The sequence below is a fragment of the Ambystoma mexicanum genome, chromosome 7q (genome assembly GCF_040938575.1).
Source record: "Ambystoma mexicanum isolate Mex_15411 chromosome 7q, UKY_AmexF1_1, whole genome shotgun sequence".
Taxonomy (NCBI): domain Eukaryota; kingdom Metazoa; phylum Chordata; class Amphibia; order Caudata; family Ambystomatidae; genus Ambystoma; species Ambystoma mexicanum.
The window spans coordinates 272824854-272850029 of record NC_090941.1 but is presented as its reverse complement, the minus strand read 5'-3'; positions in this window follow the sequence as shown (position 1 = coordinate 272850029).

Here is a 25176-nt window from a genome sequence, read left to right as displayed (position 1 = left end):
CAACATCACAAGGCATAGAGATGCCTTCTTCTTGTCCTTCACAGTCATCAATTTAACTAAAGGTGTGTGATCCGTACGTTTGGTAAAAGGTGCACCCCACACATACTTGGGAAAATGGTTCACCCCCATACAAATGCCAGCAACTCTTTCTCTAACACAGCATATTTACTTTCTGTTCCTGTGATTGCTATGGAGGCATGAAATATGACTTTCTACTCTCTCTCTGCCTTTTGATAGAGAATGGCTCCCAAACCTTTCACACTGGGATCCACCATCAACTTAACTGGCTTTCCTACAGCATTCCTACCCAAGTTAGGCATTACACATATTCCTTCCTTTATCTCGCACATTGTCTTTTCACACTGCTCTCTCCATACAAATTTAGTTGTCTTCTTCAATAACATTCTTATGAGCAGTGTGACGCTCGCAAAATTCATGATAAAACTATTATAGTATTCTGCCAACCCAAGGAATTACCTCACCTCATCTTTACTTGTGGGCCCTGGTACCTTCTTGATAGCATTGTTGTTAAGTGCACTACATAAAATATGGTTACGATATCACTGTATTGTGATATACATTTCATACAAGAATGGATCACCATATGTATTGTTAATATCAGTGTTTATAGGCCCATATTACCAAATTAGTGTGAATGCAAGCAGATGTCCAAGTTAAATGATAATGAAGTGTCATTATATGGCACTTACGCTTAAGCGCTTTATGTAGAACAAATATACATATAAAATCACCCAACCTATGTTGGTACTCCTTGATCAACCTCAGAAAGATGAAAGGCTGAGTTGGCCTTGCCGTGATTCGAACCTGCAACCTACAGATCACACACACATCACATCAGTGAGTGCTCAACCCACTGAGCTATTTTACCAGCTATAAGAACCTCAAGGATATCTATGACTCCACACTCTCCTTCTTTCCTCACATCTCTGATGTCTCTAAGAAGTCAAACTACCAACTGGACCTCCTCAGAGGTATTCTCCTTCTCCTCTCCTTTCCCCATAGGTTTGCTGTTTCTAGAGCCCTGGTTCTCTCTAGGCTTGACTATTGTAACAGCCTCTTTCTAAATCTGCCTGCCTCTACTCTCTGCCCTCTGCAACTCATACAGAGCAGGACTGCGAGACGTGACCTTGGCCTCAAGTCCAGGGATCGTATCTCTCCAGCACTGAAATCCCTGCATTGTCTCCCTGTGACTGCAAGGATCAAATTCAAGACCCTTTGCATTGTCCACAAGGCCTTCTAGGGCCTGGGACCAAAATATCTCCAGCTTTCTCTTCTGAAGTATCTTCCTACTTGAGACCTTTGCTCCTCCACCACCAACTCCTTGAGGGTCAGGCGTTTTTCCAAGCAACAAGCTGGGGCAGGTCTCTCTCTTCTGCGGGCGCCTCCCTCTGGAACAGCCTCCCTGCCTCTCTAAAACGTGAGCAGAACCATCTACGGTACCGGAAGCAGCTCAAGACTCTCTGTCTTCTCTCTTCCTCTTGCCTGCTGATCTCCTGTCTGATACTGCACTGGTTATGTGGTTCAGAGGCTATCCTCTGAACCACATGCCCAGGTCCCTGCTGTCCCCAGATGCACACCCTTGCTGCCTCATGGCAACCCTGCACTTGAGACTGTATCTGTAACCCTTCAGTCCCCCTACTTGCACTATCTTTCACTTGTTTATTTGCACTTAACATTGCACTGCCACCTGTTGGCCGCACTTCTTTTTTCCTGATGTTTAGATCCTATGTCCTGCACTTGCCCCTCCTCCTTTCCCCTCAGCACTTCTCCCCTTTCATTTTGCCTGCACGTGCGCAATCTCAATGTCACTGGGCCTAGTAAGATTGTTGTCTTGTCTCCCCCTGTTCCCCTCCCCTGCCTCGCTGTGCTCTGAAACACTTCTGTATGGGTGCGCTATAAATAAAATATCATATCATATAATATCATAGCTATCTTACCGCTATAGTAAAATGAACAATTACATGTCTGAATGTTCTCAAAGTCAGAAAGCAAATTACACTCTGTAGTTGATACCATTAAACTGCTAACTGAGATTTAACAGCAAGCCAGTTCATCTGCAGGTCTGATGCAAAGTTCGCCCTATTCAAGCCTGCGTGTATCTACGTTTCAGGCTTCAGAGGTTGGTAAAAAAATACATACCATTGGGAAGGTTCATAACTGTGTATTAAAGAATTTCAAGTAGCACAGGGAAAGCAGCACACTCACATGGCATCCCGTACTCTAGGCACTCGTTACCTCATACATGCAAACAAACATCCTGTTTCCTGGGGACAGGAAAGATAGACACATTACTAAAAGAATTAATTGTGGCCCAATCAATTCAAGGTCCACTTTATGTGCTATGGTCAACATTTCTACACTGTACACAAGCTTTTAGGCACAAGGATTTTGTCAAGTGTCCAGGGACACTGAGATGGAAGGTCTTGTGATCATCGTAACAGAGACAACGGCAGAAAAATACATGCAATTACTGCAACTGGTGAAAAGCAAAATATATTGGGCCTCATTACAAGGTTGGAGGTAGCCTTGCCGGTAAATCCGGCAAGGCTTCCTCCAAACTTGCAATAAAGTCTGGCACCCATGAATGGGCAATTACCGGGGTATTCCGGCCCGCCGGACACAGTAATTGCCCTTTCGTGGGTGCCGGAATGGGGATGCCTGTAGCACCGGCACGGCTCATTACATGGGTCAGACCTGGCAGAATGAAAGGCACCCGCAAGAACAACTCCGAGTTTGCCGGTCCTGTAAGCTTACCGATACCGTTGTATCCGGACCGGCAAACTCGTAATGAGGCCCATAGTCCGAAATGGATGCCTATTCTACTCTAAATGCTTTTGGGAAGTTTTTGTCTACATTGTGCATTTTAGGTGTTTAAGAACAGACCAGATCAGAGACTCACCCCCTGAAGTGTGCCTGAAATAATTTCTTAATGAGTCTAGCAATTATTGTACAGAATTCCAGAAAGACAAATACATTATTTATTATTCCTATTCTTTCTTATTTAGGGTCACTGCTCAAAGTGTTACACTTGTGGAACCCCATTTTTTTAAGAGGCCTGAACAAGAAAGCCTGCCACTCCAGAAATAAAGAGCCACATGGCACTGACCACAGCCCGAGATAAAAAAAACAATAAAAACAATGAGCCTCATTAGGAGTTTGCCGGTCCGGAAACAAGGGTGCTGGTAAGCTCACCGGCACCTTTGTTTCCAGATTGACAAACTCTGAGTCTGCCTGCCGGAGCTGCTGTGCAGGTAGGCAGACCCGTCACGGAAGCACAGGCACCGTTAGCAACCTATGGGACTCTATGTGAATGGGGACTTACAATTTACGGCGCCTGACTTCCTGGGCTGCCGGACTCGTAATCAGCCAGTGGCACCAGGAAGTCAGGCGCCAGTCAAATATCAGGGGTCTAGCAGCAACCCGGCGGTAGCATCGGCAGAGTTACCGCCAGACCCGTAATGAGGCCCAATGTGGGTTTTTTTAGGGGTCGCAAGGGAGACCACAGGAGTAGCAAGTGAAACCTCAGGGGTCAGGTGCAACCCCTGGCGACCCCCAAATGACGTCTCTGAAAGAAATCAAACACTGTTTAACATGAGCCAGCCAGGGAATGCTGTGACCGCCATCTAGTGCCATTATATGGGTCATAGCATCACAGTATTTAGAAGGTGGTGGAACACCCCAAACCCGTTGCCAATAAAAAATAAGATCTAAACCCTGCTTACTTGTCAATTGGGACCATAACCAGGGTCGGATTGGGTCGTCGGCCCATCGGCCCGTGGCCGATGCAAAATCATGGCTTGGGACCTGGGGGCCGGTTCCTGAAGACCATGTGGGCCGGTTTCGGCCCAGGCATGGGCTTCATTGTGAAGCCTTCACACTTCAGGAACCACCCCCCGATGCTGGCCTGCTTTAGTGTGGCGTCCTCCCTCAGCCCACAGGTCTGGCATCCGGCGACAGCATGGCTGGCGCCTGCCAGGCCACTTCTGATTGCGAATTGTAACACTTAGTTACACCTGTCCCCACCCACCCTGTCTGGGTTGCCGGGCCTGGCCTCGCAGTGCGCACACGGCAGTACAGTCCATTTGCAAGTTGGCTAGTTCCTTTCAACTTTGCAGGTGCCAAGTTACAACATCAAATTGATACACTTACAAAGTTGAAAGTCACTTTGTCTGAGTGCCCTGGGGCTGGGAACTGGGAAATGACAGCGACTGTGAGCCAATGCAATGCAGAACTGCGCGCCTTCAGCATGAAGAGGTCAGGTCAATCCCGTGACCTCTCTCGTCAGGGTATTGCTTGGCCTGGGCATTTTGGGTACACACACAGAGGTAGCAGCAGACTGCAGCAGTAGCACGCCCGCTCTCCACCGCCACCTTGGGCACCTCATGTGGCTCAGCCTCAGGCCGCCCTCAGCAGCAGCCAGAAGGGAGTGTGCAGCAGCCAGCACAGCCAGCAGTGGAGGAGAGGAGCCGTCGTGGTCAAGGACCGGTATCGTCATGCCCCTCCCACCCTGTTGCGCTTTCATTCAAGGACCCCCAGGTGTGAGTTCATCGTTCTTCAGAAACGTTCAAATCCAGTTTTGCTTGTAGACAATGATTTTTTATAGTATTCTATGGGGATGATGAATACAACATTTTGTATTATGTCTCTTCAGTTAATTACATAATATTATGCCGTTTAACATGTATTTCAATGTTTCAGCTTGTTGTTTGGCTCTTTGGGCCAAGCCAGACATCCGGCTTGGATCTGGCACGACTCTCCATTTAATTTTATTGGCTTGCCCACCTAAGTGCTAATGTGCATTGCGGTGGGGGTATGGCGACCCAACTACGGGGACTGCTGGGACTTGTAGTCCGCTTTAACTCACTAAGGAGACATGTGAAGTGGCTGCAGGCCTTCTCGCACGATCCCTTTTGACTACTGTTTCATTGTGCAGTTTTTTGCTGTGTGACATGTGGCCACTGGCCAGGCATTGGGCACCCGTTCAGAGGGCCTTTTGTTTGCAACTGCCAACAGGTTCAATGCAAGCTGGACAGTAAAGGATCACATGCGCGCAGTCCGCGCACGCACATTTCCTTCAGTGAAGGATTAGTCCATCACTCGCCCTCTGTTCTTCAAGCCACAGCCCTCCGAGTCTTGGTCTGTGCTGTCCAACTAGTCTGCTGCTCCTAACCCTACTGAGAAGCAGTGTGCTTTACCAATTAACACACATATAAGAGCCGGTGGGAAGACTGTACATTATTGTCTTCTGCAGCGCCAAGAAACGTCTGCGCTTCACACATGAATAAAGCTATCGGAGTCAGCGGGAGGGATTCACACCATTGTCGGCTGCAGCCCCTAGAAGCAGGTGTGCTTTCCAAATGAATAACAGAATGCACATGTGGCATCACCACAGCGAGCAGAGATGTGCATTGGTGCTTTACAAATGGATACACATTTCAGTGCCACTGGGAAGAGATATGCATTATTATTCTCTGCTACAGCGCCACGAAGCGTGTGCGCTTTACCAACTGACATCCATATTACTCCCAGTCCCAGCGAGTCTGAGCAGGAAAGAGATACACTTTAGTGTCTGCTATGGCGCCAAGAAGCGGTTTGCTTTCACAAATGAATACACATTTTAGAGCAAAATGGAAGAGATGTCAATTAGTGTCAGCTGTAGTGTCAAGTTGCGCGTTGCATTAACCATTAAAAATAAATTACATTATTGCCTGGTTCAGCGCCAAGAAGCGTGTGCGCTTTACACATGAATAAACATGTATTCTGCGGGAGATAGGTACATTATGCACAGCACGACTTGCAGCCCCTGCAGCTCATAGCGCTTTTGGGAGCATGCATGGCAGCAGGTCTCGGGATGGACCGTAGATGGGGTGCTGTTGATTACTGAAGGTTCCCGGCTTCTGCAGTGATATACCATCAGGCAGGGTGCAATGCACGCCCCCACCTCCCTTACCGGGCCGCCTCCTTCACGAGGTACGTACACAGCATGCCCTATTGATGACCAGTGAGAGCACCACTCCAAGCACACACAGGAATTACGTCCTGCTTATTTATCCCAGCTTTGTGGTATGGTGATGAAGGGACGATTTTGGGGTTTCAGTGTGTTTGCAATGTAACAAGTTTTGCTCTGCATTTAGAGCTTGGATCCGGCTCAGGTTCCGCAAAAAGACGTTATTGCTCGTCTACCCTGTGGGCATGTTTTAAAGCCTGCCCGTGCTTATGTTGGTTGATATGTTGGACCGCTTACGTTTTATGTGCATCATGGCACACCTTGCATGGTAGTGCTCACTCCTTAATGCTTTATGACGATTTGGTCTGTATGTGAGTATTGGTTCTCTAAATGGATTCTCTGTTGTTTGGTTGGTTGGTTACATCTTGGTATTGGTGCGAGGACTTTTTGATTGTTTTAGGAAAGGAGGTGTGTGGTGTTCTGTGACCTTGCTATGTTGTACCAACAGTGGCTGACATGCGGGGTATTTGTGGAATGCTGAGTGTGGTATGTGATACCTGAGTGAGTTGATGGTTGGGATCAGAGAGGATGGGATCATGCAAAAGGTGCTTGCCTTTGAGACTCTTGTCTAACTACCTGTGTATGCCCTGGCTGTAACTACAACAAACATGTATCCCACAGAGTTCTGCCAGATGCTTCCATGCTGCTGCCATGCTTTGGGGAGGATAACACACAATCCTGATGTTATTTGTGATCTGATTCCCTTTACATTTTTAACATTGCTCATTCCTGTAGTTTCCATTTGTATAACATGCACAAGGCTCGTCCTTTTCTTTCCTTTTACTCTGCGAACAATTCTAATTGTGGCCTTATATATTTTATTTTATTGAGCATTTGTTCATCTTCTCTTGAATCGACTGCTATTCTGCCCTTCTGATTGGTCTAGCGGCCTAGCAAGCTAGCAACTCTTCGCTCAATCTATGATTCTGCTAAACGTGTTCTTTCATCTTTCCACTCACAATTCGAATAATCCATCTCTGGCTTGCTTTTCCTGGCTCCCTTTGATACTCATTTTCGATTTTGCCTCTGAACAGAGTGAGTGCTTTTTGTAACATGTAGACATCTTGAGGTGGCTGTTTTGAGGGCGGCCAGCTGGTTTATGGGATACATAGCCTTCTGTTTTTCGTAAGTAAGCCACGTTGTATATTGTGATAAGTAGATCACAAGAGTCAGAGGGCAGTCTGGGGACCTATAGTTTGGTGAGGAGAGATGTACAGAAGCTGTATGTGTTCCAAGGCATGCTGTGCACTATGAGGGTGTAATATTCAGTGAGGGAATGCCTTCCGACATACGCATCTGCCAGCCCCGTGATTCACCCAGTATAGGTGCCTACAAGTATCACCCGAGAGAACACCTATGGTAATTGGTGACATCATTAATCAGTAGGGAATAATGTATTGAGGGACATGGAATTCCTTGTGCTCTGCACTGTGTCAGTCATAGTGCAGTGTGGGACATGTATTGCCATCGGGAGTTTCTACATAGTGAGGCAAAGTGTAATGTAGGGCATGTTTGAATTTCTGTGTCAAATAAGTAGAGTGCATTCTTAGAAATGTAGTCTTGTGGTGCCGGTGTGCTTAGTGAAGGATCAATCATGTGTACATGTGTTTGGGTAACCTAGGCATATGATAGCCACACTTAGCATGTTGTGGAACCAGCTGCACACATGAGGCTGTATCCAACAAACAAGACTAATTGCCATTTGAACTGCATACAAGTACAAAATGGCTACACCTGCCAGTCTTGCACATAGACCCTTGCACACCGGGGAGCTCAGCAGCCAACATCAGTACAGTGTGGGGGCCCTGTGAGAGACCCTCAGATTACCCGCTGTCGTCACATCATATTGCACTATGGGACTTGTAGTCCTGCATTTGTAATCAAATTGTTCAATTTAAAGAATATTGAAATAGGCAACAATGGTTAAAAATACTAGCCGCATAGTGAAGTAACTCATTAAACTGTTACTGGCCATGTTGGCCAAAAAATGGCCCACTTTGACCAAAAAAACTGCCCCACACCAACATGCTACGAGGTCAGACTCTAGCCGGGCATAGGAGACCTTCAGCGAATGTCTCCCTCCTCCTACTTTCACATACACTCTGTGCTCTTTGTATTTAACTACATGTTGGTTTTCACCTATTCATGAGTTGTTCTCGAAATGTGTTAACGCACTTATCACGCTGTGTAAACTTTTAGGTTTGTGTACTGTACTGTAGACACAACTATGTTCAACATCAATGGCTTGTCACTACCATGTTGATCACCTTTTTCTCTCTAAAAAAGAATACTCTAAAAAACATGCAAAGTAAAACCATAGTATCAGCTAATTAATAAAAAGCTGTTCTACAAAATATGGATGATATATATGTTCATTAGCAGTTTGTGTTTGTTAGAAATGGTGAATGCCCCATTAAATTGGGTGTTCGCAAGGGTTCAAACTATTGTGCATTTAAATTGTATTGCATGCATTTGAATTCTAGAGGGTAGGACCACCCCCCAGTTATAGCTTTATAGGCCCTGCAGTCCTCCCGGTACATGGGCAGCCTCTTTTTGTCTATACCACACCAACATGCAACAGACAGATTAACCCTCCATAAGTTGCATTTTCTGTGAAGTCGTGAATTGCCGCGATACATGGATCATGGTTTGAGGGCCACTTTTTTGAGGCAAGGGGTGGGCCACTTTTTTTTGGGTGTCCGGGCCTATTTCTTGTCCCAGTCCGACCCTGACCATATCACATTCAGAATGTACAAGCGCATTGGGGGCACTTTGCAGAAGCATTAGGAGAGATTTATAAAATATGTCTTCAGTGGTACACAAGGGTTTCGTGCTAGGGAAGCCCCAGATCTCAGATCCATAAAGGGCCGATGCCTTGGTCTGTGCCGTATAAACTTCAAATGCTGGTCTTATTGAGCCACCCCTGTGCTCAAAGATTTTTTTTTAATGGATAATGGAGGCACTATATTTCGCCAGACTCATGATTGCCTTGAGCAGTTGTGGAGCCCAGCTTGTGTTACCTGAGAACTGGATCCTGAGGTAATCATACCGGATGTATGTGATTTCTTCGAATATATTTCTTCCAATGGAGATTTCAACGAATCAATTTCACTGAAAAATTAAATATTCTTTTTACTTTCTCTACTTTTTTATATGTGGGGGGAGACCCCGCGCAGTCACCTTCAGCCCTCCCTACCCTAATTTATACCCTTACCCCACACCCCACCTATTATGCATTACACATATAGCATTTCCCCTGCCTTTTTCGATGAAATATATTCAGTGAAACCTCATTAAGGGAAATGTTATTCAAAGAAATCTATGGTAACTAATCATACCATGGGACCTGTTCTAGTTTCTCACCTGTGATACTAATGTGGAGAGTTGGTTTATTCCCATGTGGCAAGCAAAATAACATAACCTTTGTTTTGTTAGTGTTAATTTCTAAACCCAGCTCTTCACATTTACCTTCAGAACACTGGAGAGATGAGCGTATGCCTGCCGGAGTTGTCGACAGTAGCACTAGACTCCAACGCACCAGCGCTTTTTTGTTATAATATAAGCGCCAAAGTGGTTCCAGTAATTTATGAGAGATGTTTTTGGACATCAGCACCTTCCATAGTAACCTGGGCACACAGACAAAGGCAGTTTTTAAGTTGACAAAGGCCGCATATAGCCTTACCTTCATCAGTACTGTGTATGTCTGCAAAATCAGGTGCAGGAGAAATCAGGTCCAGCCTTCACAACCCAGATTGGATCCCACCTGCATATGACTCAATGAGCCCTCAGAGACAACCGAGGCCTGTATTTGTTGCAGAAGTACTTTTGCGTAGATCTTCCCAGTGCTATCCAGCAGAGCTATTGGGTGGTATGTTTCAGGCTCTCCCCCTTTTATATATAAGCACTATTTCTGCCGTCTGACAGGAGCTAGGGACTTCATTTATTTTGAGTAGAACATTGAAGATCCTCAGGAGGATTGGCCCCCATATTTTTGGTCCTCCTTTGAATAGATCCACCAGGATTCTATCCCGGCCGGCAGCTTCCACAACTGTCTGTGACCTAATGGTGTCCTCAATGCTCTTTAAGGACAACTGGAGGTATTTGGTTGAACTCCCAGATTCCACTTCATAAGTAGGACAATACTTCTTCCTGACTTCGTATTCTCTATACAGTGCGGCAAAATGACCCTGCTATGTATTGTATTGTATTGCATTTTAATTGTCATTTATATAGCACCTTTTACCATTATTACAGTCTCAAAATGCTGTTAGTGGGAATGCCCTTGGTGGATCAAAGTCCAGGGTGTTGGAGATCACGGAGAAGGATTATAATGCCTATGTGTATTTGGCCACAATAAGGCCTAGCAGGGCTGGCCAGGCTCTGGTAGAAACAACCCACGAAGATCAGGCAGGTGGATGGGTACAGAGAGAGGTCAGGAGATGGCGTGAGTGCTAGAGACTCGCTATGCGTCCAGTGTGCCCGAATTTGACATAGGTCTTCGCTGCATACGGATGTCAGGGTGTTGCAGCATAGTCTGGTGTAAGTAGGCTCAAAAACATGACGTGTTCAGCTAGCCGCATTTTGTTTTAGGTCGTAGATGCATTCTACTTGGAGTGGATGGATACCAGTGCCTGCAGCTAAATGTCCACCAAAGTGGTGCATTTATACGTACCAAGCTCTCCGATTGAGCTTATCATTGATGTTGCTGTGTCTACAGAAAGTCTGTGGAAAAAAGACCAGCTACCCTCGTAGATTTTTCCAGGCATCATGTTGGGTGGGGGGCTATCCTCAAGTCATTTTAGCGCAATAGACTGACCTAGTGTATCTACTAAGTGGCTACCATAGGATTTAGGATAGTAGGGTTCTCTAGGTGCTATGGACAGGCTACCTTTAAAGTCTTACTAGATGTCTTCCTGGTTCTATGTATGCTCCTAACAGCCGTCTACTAACTGTGATATCAGGATACCAAGGCTGAGTTAGGATCTTTAAGTGTAATGGAGGGATTAATAGCATAGATTTGGGGTGTAGAGATGGCTAATCTCATGGTCACTGCACGAATGGCCATTTCCAGATCAATTTAATGCACACACTGCCAGCCTTAGTTCTTCAAGAGAAATCAGCCTACTAAAACTACACTGTGGTCCTCATTACGAGGCTGGTGGTCTGGGAAGTATGGTACCGGTAAGCATGCCAGTACTGTACTTTCCCGACCGCCATACTACGGGCTCTGCTCGCAGGAACCATTTCACCCGCCAGGTTTTTCCTGGTGGGTGTAACAGCACCCGCGAGCAGAGCACGTCCGATGCACCGACACATGCAGAGTTGTGCCGGTGCATCCGACTTCCCCATCCCCATTCAACCCAAAGGGGCATGAGGAGGCCCTTGATTCTGGCACCCGAAAATGGGCAAGTACCGGATCCACCTAACTCGGCATGACCCAGTTCTTGCATTTCACTTTTTCCGGCAATTCACGGGTGCCCAAAAAATGCAACTCTGGTGGGAGCTGTGCCGTTTTTAATGGCACGGCTACCGCCAGATTTGTAATGAGGGCCTGTTTCTTCTAATGCAAGCATGTGCTAAACTTCACAATTCCTCAAGAGTAGCCCATTCTTCTAACAATACATCTCAATGTAACTCATTGCTTGTCTTTCATAGATAAGGATTTCCTACCTCACAAACCTATCTAAGTGTAAAACAATTCCAATCCCTCACAATCTTGGTATGACACATTCCTCTGACAATTCATCTAAGTGTAACACATTTCCTGCCCCAGCGTACAGCTGAGAGTAATGCATTCCTGCCCCAACAATCCATCTAAATGTAACACATTTCCTACCCCCAAAATACATCTAAATATGGCATATTTCCTACCCCCAAAATTCCACCCAGATGCACCAATTTTCTTACCGCCCCAACAATTAATCTAATCGAACATTCTGAGAACTTTTAGAATGCACACCAGTGGGAAAATGCACCCGAATTCAGACTCACAGTAGTGGGGGAAAAGCACCTAGATTTAAAATATACAGTAGTGGGAAAAGCACCTAGATTCAAACGCACCTAGATTCAAAACTCACAGCCATGGGAAAATAACCTAGATTTAAAGTATACAGTAGTGGGAAAATGTACCTAGATTGAAACGCACCAGGATTCAAAACTCACAGTCGTTGGAAAAATAACCTTGATTTAAAATATACAGTAGTGGGAAAATGCACCTAGATTCAAAACTCACTTAGATTCAACAGTGTAATAAAAAAACACTTAGATTCAAACCCACGTTGTGGGTGTAGGAGTGCCCTAAACAAACTGCTGGCGTTGAGCAGGAGTCCCCTGATGCATGACCCAGCAAAAAATGTGTTCCCTGATGTGGAAAACTTCATTTGCACCCTTCAATTAGTTTAGTCTGTTGGACTGCAGTAAGAGGTGCAGCGGCAAGACACTTGCCTGCAAGACTACTTGAATGTCTGATCAGGATGCTTGTTAGGATTGCTCTCATGGGCAGATTTAATACAAAGGGCTTTGTGTGGAAGACTGACAAAAGGCCCTAGGTAAGTGGGTCATGGAGTGGAGCTTAGGGTGCAAGTAGTTAATGACTGTTGCATGTTCCTTATTTTTTAGTTGTTATTTCCTACTATTGGAGTTGGGTGTTTTGGGGTATGACTTTGGCTTCACACAGTCTTGTCATTGCCCCAGGTTTTGCTGATAGTGATTTGCCCAGAATTACTCAATTTGTTCAAGCTGGAAATCTACTCTCCCCTTCCATCCAATCATCCCTTCCAAAATGACATGCTCTCCAGTGCCTCTTCTAAGGTCATCTGCTATCCTCTTCCATCCTATTCTTTGTTTCCTTTCATAAACCCCCACATTATTTCGATCATCCATTCACCATTCACTGCAGCTTCCAGCCCCTACCCGCAACGAAAACCTTTGCCAAAGCATGGAAAATAAAACAGTATATTGCAAACCCCGGAACAAGAGCCTGAGAGGTAAATCCCAATTAATCAACAAACAAAAGTGTTGTACCTTTTTTTCAACACAATGCTATATGTGAGCTATAAAAATACAGTACAGTGCAAAAGGGAATCACAAAAAATTGTGTGACAACATTAATCTACCGCTCTTCCCTTCCCATCTACTCTCCCCTTTCTAATCTATCCAATCCTCCTTCACCTTTCACCCACTGTCACCTTGCATCAGTTCCTCCTGACCTCCATTCACATTTGCCACCTGTGACGAATTAGGGAATTCGTCCCTTCTGCCCAGGAGGGAGCCACCCCCTTTGAGGCTAGGGATGTGAGCCCCCTAAGCAAGATCTTGGGGATCAGGAAAAGTGGGACCTCACTGTGAGAAGAGATAATCCTACGCAGAAGCACGCCGAGAGATACAGAAGGTACCAGGGTTGCCCAGGGCAGCAGGTGGCGAGCGGAACCCCACAAACATTAAACCAAGGAAGAGAAAGTGGCTAAGGTTGTGGGAAAAGGATAAGGAAATCATTTCAAAATATAAAGGACTAGAGGCATTTCATTTAAAGAGAGAGTTACAACTTTTCCTGAAGATTTTAAAAGGAGAGTGGAAAACCCTTTTATCCTGAACAGTTTCAGATTCTGTGAACATTTACCCAGAAAAGCCTGAGTGAGGAGTCCATCACCTGGGATAATTTTTTGTTGTTTGAATATAGTGGTAGGGCTCAATATCACATAGGTTACGGACTGAGGACTGCCTTTTTTTGTCGATGACTGACGAGCACCCTTAGTTTACTTTCTAGTTAGGGAAATCCCTCATAGCAATCGGGAAAGAGAGGGATTTTTCTTTTAGTTATCATAAAACACATTTAACATGTCATTCCTGAGTCGGTCTCCTTCTTCTGATTCACCACATATGGGGCTTCATTAAGAGTCCGGCGGTTACCGCGGCGGTAAAACCGCCTGGTTACCGCCAGACTCGTATTACCATTCCGCCTCTGTGACTCCCGGAATTACCAGGGCATTACAGCCCCGGTGTCCCGGGAGTCACGGAGGCAGAATGGTGTTAATCCCCATTCCCATTGAGTCCCATAGGACTCAATGGGAATGGGGAAGTGGAAACACTGGCACCATCTCGTGATGGTGCTGGTGTTTCCACGTCCGTCTGCAGGCGGGAGGTGTTCAACCCGCCAGGTCAGACCTGGCGGGAAGATCACCTCCCGCCTGCAGGACTCAGGATGGGGCGGTCCGGAATTAACAGTGGCGGCGGGTTTACCGCCACTGTTAATTCCGGACCGCCCGACCCGTAATGAGGCCCATGGTGTCAGAGTGGGATGTAAGTGACCCGATAGAGAATCAGACCTTCACCCACATCGTATGGCCAAGTCCATCGAAGACCTCCCACCAATAGGATAGTGAGATATAAAAACCTTGTTAGGGACAATGCCCAAAGGCACAGCCCTGGACAAACCAGGGCCTAGAGCCCATTCAGCCAAACTCCCCTTTGATTCAGAGGACAAAAGAAATCTTGAGTCCGCTCCCTCTGAAAAATTTTCTACATCAGAAACTACTGAGGCCAGAGTCGATATGACATCACTAGAGACCCCCCTAGAGAGGATTATTACAAATCAGGCCAGGGCCAACCAATGTGTTAAGTCACAACCAAACGCACACTTGATTGAAGATTTATTGTAAGTATCATGGAGAGTAATACACAGCAGGCGCCCTCCTCAAGAGGCAGGCTCCAACTCCTTTACATACAAAAGAAAACTTAGACAAGCATTCTAATCAGAATAAGCACAGCAATACATTCCAGTTAGAATCTGGTTACATCATAATGTCATTGAGTTGCATAGACTAAGTAAGTCTGACCTTTTCTGATGTTAATAAGAACCAAAACTCAACACATCTCCTTCCCTTAAACAGAAACATTTAACCCAAGTAATAATCATTTAACTTGGTTGGTCTGTACCTCACTCTGTTTGCTTTCACACCACTATCAGTGTTAATATAGCGGTCACTCTCAAAATTCTCTACTCTACCTGCATTAGATACAGGCACTAGAGCTTCTTCCTCATAAGACAAATTCTGGTCCGGCTCCTCACTACCTTCACTAGCAACCTTATTGCTTTTGGCAAGTCTAGACATTGCCCAACATTCACCACCCTCCATTATAACAACATTCCCCCTTATGGCTGCAATTTTCTTGGGACCGATAAATTTACTAGTGATGCATTTAGGAGATACTCTGGGATTTTTGATGTACGCCCAGACCCCAATAGACCAAATCATTCCTCCAGTAGACTTTTTAGCATCAAAACGAACTTTGTACTCATTCTGAGTCTCCCTAATTAGATCCATGACTTTTTCTCTGTCAACATGTATACTCTTCGCTAGGTTTAGCCAACCCGGACACAACCTTGTCCCAGGGTGTCTACCCTTGAGAGATGAAAAAGGTGAGATACCAGTAACAGAGTGTGGCGTTACACAGTAGTTCCAGACCATCTCCCTAAGAACCGTCTGCCACTTCAATCCAGATGCCATGGCCAACTGTAATCCACCCTTAAGAAACCTATTCATTCTTTCAACCAAGCCATTCGCTCTGGGTTGGTACAATGCTGTCCTGTAATGTTTGATACCATATCTATTAAAAAATTCCACCATTCTGTCCGAACAAAACTGGACCCCATTGTCTGAGATGAGCTCTGAGGGAAACCCTTCCCTGTAAAACACTTCCTCAAAGAAAGTGATCATTTGTGAAGTAGTTGCCTCCCTTATAGGTTTCCACTCAACCCATTTTGAGTGATAATCTACTAGGACAATGAGGTATTTGAAATCTCCACCTAATTCCTGAATGGGTCCCATCAAATCCACTGCTAACTTCCTCCAAGGCTCTGCTGGGACACTAACCGGCCTTAACGGGGTATCCCTGACAACTTTACTTTTATCGCTCTTTTCAGATTCCTTGCACTTTCTGACACATCTCTCCACTTCACTATCTATCCCTGGCCACCAAAATGATTGCCTTATGTGTCTTTTAGTGCCCCCCATCCCCAGATGGCCCTGGTGGGCTATGTCCACTAGCTTGGATCTAGTTTCATAGGGCGGAATAATCCTCATCCCTTTTCTGAGTTGAGACCCGTCCTCCGACAAATTCAATTCCTCCTTGACATTTTGAAACGCATCAAACTTCGTCTCCACCAGATCCTTTCTGGGCCAACCTGCTTTGACCCAGACTTTTACTTGGCCCAATACTTCATCCAGCTTATCAGCAGACACCCATTCCTCTTTACTTATAGCATTGTGCACCATTTCACAAATGCTAACAGTGGGCTCCACATTCGCATTCTTGAAATCTTTGGCCTGAACCGGTAGTCTTGAAAGACAATCAGCAATTACATTTTCACCACCAGGTACATACACCATCCTGAAATCATATGCCAACAACTCAATCATCCACCGGAATATCCTGGGCGAACCTTTAGTCCAGTCAGCACTGCCCAACAACTGAACCAAAGGTTTGTGATCTGTTTTTACAGTGAACGATTGGCCCCATAGAAAGAATTTGAAATGGCTTATTGCCCATGTCACTGCTAAAGCTTCTCTCTCTACCACAGAGTAGTTGTTCTCCGCTCCTCTCAGTGGCCGGGAGGCAAAAGCTATGACATGTTCAATGCTCCCTTCATACTGAAAAAGGGCGGCCCCGAGCCCTAACATGCTCGCATCCACAGCAAGCACGGTTTTCCTTCCAACTACAAACCCACCCAAAGAGGGTGCTTCTACTATGCCCTCTTTAATTTTGTCAAAGGCTTTCTGGCATTCATCCGACCACACATATCTGGAACCTTTCTTCAATAAATCTCTCAAAGGAGACGATATATTGGAGAACCCCTCAACAAATTTGTGATAATATTCCGCCAACCCCATGAACGACCGCAATTGTTCCTTATCAAGGGGTTGGGGAGCACTCACAATGCTATCTACCAAGGACTTTCTAGGAGAAATTCCGTTGCATGAAATCTTGTTCCCCAAATAATCCACTTCTGTCATGGCAATTCTGCATTTCTCTCTTTGTACAGTTAACCCAGCATCCTTAAGTCTAATTAAAACAGATCTTAAAGCATTGTCATGTTCAACAATATTCCTGGCAAAAATAAGAATGTCATCCTGAAATACAGTTACGTTGCTAAGGCCTTTGAGTACTGTTTCCATCACTCTTTGGAAGACAGATGCTGCTGAGGCCAAGCCAAAGGGCATACGTTTATACATGAAAACACCTTCCGGAGTAATAAATGCAGTTAACTGTTGACACTCCTCAGACAACGGGACCTGGTGGTATGCAGAAGAAAGATCAATAATGGAAAACAGTTTAGGCTCTCCCAGTGTGGACAGAATTTCCGAAATGTTCGGCAACGGATGTCTTTCAACTACAATGTTCCTATTGAGACTGCGTAAGTAGACACACAACCTCATTTTGCCATTGGCTTTAGTAACCAGAACGATGGGGGACAGCCATTCTGTAGCTACTACCGGTTCAATAACCCCTTTGACCATCAGGCTGTCAAGTTCTTCTTTAAGTTGCGCCTTCATCTTCAATGGCACTTGGCGAACCTTATGCACAACAGGTTGAGCATTATTTTTCAATCTAATGTGATGCTCAAAGTTTTTGAGTTTGCCAAGTCTCTCAGAAAACACTTCAGGGAATTCCTTCATCCCGAAATCCCCCACTTCGGCAAGTGTAACTGGCACAGATGCACTGGCTTGTACTACTATACCCAATTTCTTCTGTTCTTCCCATCCTAGTAAGGAAGCTCCCTTTTCCGCCACAAGGAATGTCGCTTGACAGTTTCTACCCTTGTAGCATACTCCTGCAGAGAATTGGCCGACGATATCTATATCAGAATTCCCATATCCACATACTCTAATGCTGGTGGGAAGAATAACGGCATCATCCAGTTTTAGAACATTTCTCAATGTGTCCCTGGATATGATAGACCATGGTGAACAAGAGTCCACCTTCATTGAGAGTTCAACCCCATCAATCCAGAACGTGTCCACAGGGCCTTTATTATTAGTGGACAATTACGAAATCTGAAACACATGTTTAGGGGTCATCTCTTGTATGGTAGAAGTTTGATGAACATGGTATCCTGCCTTGATGTCACCCTCCTCATGATCTAACATTTTGGGTTCCACACAGTTGATTGATTTATTTTTGCACACATTTGCAAAATGACCCTTGCTTTTACATCTGAAACAGTCTGCATACTTGGCAGGGCATGAGGGAAAATTCATTCCATGTCTGAAGCTGCCACAGCGAGAACACATGCCTTTTGCATTCCAAACTCCTTTCCTTATCGTAGAGTAATTGCCCCTCCTCTTTTGATCCACCACACACACCGAGGCTTGATCAGAATTTGATTTGTCAATCTTGAGTTCCTTGACATACTCCGAGGTTTGTTCAATGCTTCTCGCCATCTCAATTGCCTCTTGAAGGACCATATCTTTTGCAAGTAGCTTCTCCTGAATTCTTGGATTATTTGTGCATCTGACTAGTTGGTCCCTGATGAGAGAATCTGCTAGCTGCTCAAACTCACACGTATAACTTAATGATCTGAGACAGGCAACATATGATTCCACAGATTCTGATTTCTCTTGAACTCTCTGAAAGAATTTATGCCGCTCGAAACTGACATTCTTCTTTGGCTCAAAGTGGTCCCGAAGCTGTTTGAGGGCAAATGAGTATTCATCCATATCACCAGCTTCAAGGTCTCTATTTCTAGGAAGTCCATCATAAATTCTGCGCCCTTCAGTGCCGAGATTATGAAGAAGGAGAGCTTTCTTCCGCGCAGCGGGAAATCTGTCCCCACCCATGGCCACCAAATAGTTCTCAAATACATCTTTCCACCGATCCCTTGGGATGACAGGACGGCCCGGTTCGCTGACAAAAGGAAGAGGAGGTGGAATAGAGGTCATGTCTTGTCTTGGACAGAAACACTGTATGCACACAATAGAATCCGGAAGCTGGGATGTGTGTGGTTGGCTGTAGAGCCACAAACGCAGGTGTTTAAGAACAACCTTTTAACTTGTTAAGTGTGTACCCCCTTAAATAAACTTGAGGTAATGTGTGGATGAAGCTGGGCTTTGGCGAGCTTTCACACTAGCACAGAGAGTCACACGGGAGATCCGGAGTAGCCAATACCCTTATCCCAGCCAATGGCAGCACTCTGCTGGGCCTGACGCAACAATGGGGGCTGTTACAGTGACCCACCAAATGCCACCCAAATGCAGCCAACAGGACCCGCGGGCGCAGTACTCACGCAGACCTCAGCCGGGTTAGCCGCTTCCTCCGCCTGCCGCAGGCCTCCGCCGGATAAGCCGCTCCCTCCGCTTGCCTCTCGCCTGCTGTGTCGGAGAAGGGAGGCTTAGGAGGACTTGGATCAGCAATGCAGGAGTACGAAGGCAAACCAAACACGAGCGGGTCCTCAGGGTGCCCTAGCCTCGTCGCCAATGTTAAGTCACAACCAAACGCACACTTGATTGAAGATTTATTGTAAGTATCATGGAGAGTAATACACAGCAGGCACCCTCCTCAAGAGGCAGGCTCCAACTCCTTTACATACAAAAGAAAACTTAGACAAGCATTCTAATCAGAATAAGCACAGCAATACATTCCAGTTAGAATCTGGTTACATCATAATGTCATTGAGTTGCACAGACTAAGTAAGTCTGACCTTTTCTGATGTTAATAAGAACCAAAACTCAACACAATGCAACCAGGAAAGACTTGATCCACTAGGTGTAGGACAAAGTCCCTGGGTCCTCCCTCATGGGGTCCTACAACCATATCACGAAGGAGAAGACCTCAACACCTTCCTTAAAGATTAGGTACTCAGGTCCAATGAGAGGAGAACCTCGAAATGTGTTATTTACCACTGCTACTGAGGGGAGACATACAGCTCTCTCACCAAAACTTCAATCCCCAAGGGACTACCACCTTATCAGATATAAAACAGGCCCTGTTAGAGCAGATGGTGCAAACCAAGACCTTCTTTCTCTTGAAATTACAAAACACCCAGTTACTTCCTAATGAAAGCCCAATGGAATTAGCCGGAAGAATCCAAAATCTTCTTAGCCAATGGTTGGGGAGGAAAACTCTACCCGAGATGTTAGAGGTTATCGCGCTTGAACAGTTTGTTAATGCGTTAACCTCCATCTCTACAAAGAGCCGCACTACAACAACACCAACCTTCCTTAGAGATGCCTATTCAAGTAGTCCAGGCCTATTCTGTGGTATTTAGATACCTTGGAATGATAGGGAAGCCAGTAGAACCAAGAAGGGATTCTAAACCACCGATTAGTGCCCCTACTGTTGAGACCCATAAAAGACCTGCAAAACCTTTTTTTGTTAGACCAAACCTGAACGACGATACAATCCGGAGATCTCTATCTCTCGCAGTCTCGACACCAAAGTTGACCCCAGGGGAAGACCTGGGATGAACAAAACCTTTTATTCCTACCATGCCCACATGTTTGTTGTGTGGCGAAAAAGGCCATTTTGCCTAAGTCTGTCCTAGAATCATCAGTGAGGAACCCATGGAAGTAGGATGGATAAGGGCAGAAAAATGGGTGCGAGAAGAGGAGGGAGGGGAAGATGATCCAGAAGAGGCAGAAATATGCTACTGTAACCCTCAGCCATTCCAAAGCCAAGAAGCCACCAGGGTTAATCATATCGAGGCTAAAGTCCTAATTGACTCTGGAAGCAAACAGACTACCATCCATTCCAACTCATTTACCCAAAGGATCTAAAAGGAGAAGGGGCCGTAAAGATCACATGTGTACATGGGGACATGGAAACCTAAGCAAAAATTCCCCTCACGCTAGAGGTTAGAGGTCACCCCACTAAAGTAAGAGCTGCAGTGGTACCCGGTCTACCAGAGGAAGTCATCATAGGCACCTACTGTTCGACCTTTCCAGATCTATTAATACATCCTCCTGCAAAACATTCCTCAAAAGAATATTCCCCCTTATCATGGGAAACCTTTGTAGGAAGAAAATAAACAACTGTGTGGATCTTGGAAAATGATAACCACCAGGGAACAATAGACTCAGAAGGAGGGAGCTACTCTTTGGAACGTCACAAAAGAAAAGAACAAGGACATTTGCACTTTCCAAGACTCTTTCCTCTTCAACCTGATGGGGGAGCCTCTCACTTAATGGCAGGGATATGTGACAAATCAAGGGAATTCATCCCTTCTTACCAGGTTGCAGCCGCTCCCTTTGATGCCAGGGAGGTGAGCCCACTAAGCAAGACCTTCCCAGTCAGAGAAAGTTTTACCTCACTGGGAGTGACTCCCCACTGTGGGACAAGGACTCCCATTCCTTTAAGGAACTCCCCCCAAACAGCACAATGTCTGCCTTTATGGGAGTATTAATACCTAATGGTATGACTATATGGCCTGCAATCAAGACTGACAACACTTTTTTACTATTGTCTCAATGTAACATTGGAGCAGGGTCGGATTGGCCCCTCGGCCTTTCGGCCCGTGGCCAGGCCGGAATCGTCCCTGGGGAGTGGGGGCCAATTTCTGGCCATGCCTGGGCTGGTTTGGAAGAAAAGAAAATTGAAAAAAAGATATATATTTTTTTTTCAAAAAGCCTTCCATCCTTCTTAGGTCGATACATGAGTACCAACACAGGTTGGGTGATATTGTATGCATATTTGTTCTGTAAAAAAGAGTTTAAGCGTAAGTGCTATACAATTACATATCATTCGGCCTTGGACGTCTGCTTGGATTCACAGTAATTTAGTGTACTTAGGAACAATGTTATTTGATGCCACCCCCTGTTTTGTCAAGGGGTGAAAGATAGTGTTTCATCGCTTCCCGGGATGTCACTTTGGGGTGGGGTCAAATGACAACACTTCCGGCGATGACATCAGAGGTCAAGGGTCATGAGGCGAGGGGTGGGCCACTTTTTTGAGGCGAGGAGTGGGCCACTTTTTTTGGGTGACCAGGCCTATTTCTTATCCAAGTCTGACCCTGCACTGGAGGCCAGTGGAAGTCAGCTGTGAACATACAGCAATATGCCCCTTTGATGTACTCGAGTGTAAATATAGAGATGAAAAATTGTGAATGGAGATGAGAGAATCCTACAGAGAGGCGAGCCCCTGATGGCCTGGATGAACAGCGCTGGAATGCTGGACCGCAGAGCCAGCGGTAGCATGGAAGAGAAGCGATGTGCAAAGATACCGTAAGGTTGGCACTGAGAGAGGTGACACCACCGAACGGGGAGACGGCAATGGGCAAACCATCCCATTTGGTGGTGTGACCAAGCTGCGGCCATGATGGGCCAGGGACCTGACAAATAAGACCAAGACCAGAAGAGAACAGAGGAAAGAATCCTCCATTCCGGATATAAGATCCAAGGAGTCTATCATGCTGGACAGTATCAGAGAAGCACACGCTTACAGAGGTAACTTAGGCAAATGAGAAATGTAGACGGGAAGACCGTCTTCCTTGGTGGTGAAACCAAGGGGCAGTCATGGTGGGTCAGGAACCAGAAAAACAGTGCCGAGGACAGGAGGGAACAGAGAAAAGAATCCTACATTCCAGATACGAGAACCAAGAAGTCTGCCGTGCTGGTCAGCATTCCAGAATCCAACGCTTACAGGCCTAGAATGCAAAGAAGGGAGGTGAACGGCCACAACCCTGCTGGGATGCCATGCCACTGGAGCATGCCCAGACATGGCACCAGGATTGCCCAGGACATAATGTGGTGATCGGAGCCCCAACATACATAGAGCCAAGGAGGAGAAAGTGGCTAAGATGGTGGGAAGAGGATAAGGACATCATTCCAAAATATAAAGGACTAAAACATTTCATTTAAAGAGAGAGTTCCAACTTTTCCTGAAGAGTTTCAAAGGAGAGCGGATACCCCTTTCATCCTGAAATGTTTGCTAACTATGTCACCAGAGTGAGATCCTTTGAACATTGACCCAAGAAAGCGTGAGTGAGTAGGCCATCACCTGGGCTCCTTTTATGTTATTTAAATATAGTGGTAAGGCTAGGTAGCAGATAGGTTATGGGCTGAGGACTGCCTTTTTTCTGTCGATGACTGACAAGCACCCTTAGTTTACTTTATAGGTAGGCAAACCCTCATAGCAATTGGGATAGAGAGGAATGTTTCTTTTAGTTATCATTAAGCACACGTCATTCCTGAGTGTCCATCTCATCTTCTGGTTCACCACATATGGTCTCAGTAGTGGGATGAAAGTGACCTAACATAGAGTCTTGTTCACCACACACTACTCCCACCTACCCACACAATGTCTTTTTGGCATGACTAGGGAGAATAGATGTCGTCTTCTTCTCCTACGTGAGGGACGAGAAATGAGGCCCCTAGTCCTTATTTCATTTCAGCTGGTGTGCACTCAACAGTGCTTCCCTTAAAACTGTGGCTATTTAAAGCAGGCCACAAAGGAGGTGCTTGTGGTAATGCCATCTTTTTGTGAAAGAAAGACCCTCCTCCCCAGAATTAAAGCAAGGTATACGACACTGTGAAGGACAACATTTTATTTTTTTGTTGCATATTTGCACCACATTTAAATTGAGGTGAGGGTCCAAGGGAGCTCTAGCATGCAGGAGAAAGAGGCAGGGCAGGGAACGCAGGATCAAGAGACAGAAGGTGCAGGTTGAAGGATTTCTGGCCGCCTGGTATCGCTCCCAATGGGGCGGAGGTGAGGGGCCCTGCTCCTCTGCTACGTCCCTACACTTAATTGTCTGCTACGTACTATTTATAAAATGCAATTGTCAGTGATGACTTCTTGTTTGACATGTTTACTTTGATTTGCTATTAAATGTTACAATTGTATTCAATAAATGTGGCCTTAGATTTTCCAAAGAAATATGTGGGTGTGTTTGTGTCTCCTTGGTGGGCCCTGACCCCTGCACCGTCCATCTATTAAACCATAAATGAGGGTTTTTGGAATAGCGTATACTGCAAACTGAATCACTTCTAGGGCAACCAATTTTGGCAGGTAAGGTAGGTTGAGATTAAATGATATGCACGGGATCACAAACTTTGGTTAAGTGGTAAAGCCAGAATTTGAGCGCAGCCTGCAATATAGGCACTTGCACACACATCTTCCCAGCTAAAGTTGGCCCAAATGTGTTGAAGTTTGGTTTTAAATCCCTAAAGTAATGCTCAATTTCACACAGATTGTTTAAAAAAATAAAATAAGTCACATATTAAATCAACTGGACAATGTATACTTAATAGTAGAAATCTGTTAATGAAAAATAGGAAGGGTGTCATTTTGTTTTGAATCCTAAATTGAACAGAGTGGACCACTGCTGTTTGAACATTTTTGCAAAAGGGCCCTTCCATGCAATTAATTGTTTCCACCAAGTACTGGCAAATGAAATAGCAAAACATAGGCAAAATTGCTTTTGCTCACTTTTCCACTACGTGACTAGAAAAGTGTAATTCCTTCCCACAATGAATGATTGTGGAAGCCATATACAATGGATTCTTTTGGAATCTTCCTGCTTTTACCAGTTGTAAAAAGTCAGGCGGATTCTATATGAATCCATTGGTTTTGCATTATGCTTGTGAAAAAGCACTCACATTTGGTAGGGCCACCTGTAAGAGCTGGCTAACATGTTAAGACCACTGTACTCTCCAACTTAGCCTGCCAAATCATACAAAATCATGCAACACATAAAAATTGTCCGTAAATGTCTTTAGCACCACTTTTTGCACTATGATTGACTTGGAAAATGACCTCCTATGGTTGTAGCTATATTTTCCCTATTCTGAATGGAACCCTACAAACTCCAGCATGTAAATAATACGAATTTACAAAACAATCTCATACAGGCACAACGGGTCTCATTACGACCCAGGCGATAACCATGCCGCTAGTAGCGCCATGGTTGCTGCCGGTATTTTACCGATTCCGCCATGGTGAATGGCGGACTTACCACCCCATTCCAAGGTTGGCGGGGCGGTAATTTCCCATTCACCATTGGCTCTTCCCCATTCCCATTTTTGCCCCATAGGGCTCAATGGGAATGGGGAAGGCGGTAGTTACAGTACCGCAAATTGTGGTACCGTAATTACCTCCAAAGTCCCTTTGCGGGTCCAATCCTTAATGGCTGGTAAAACCAGCCGCTAAGGTAGGAA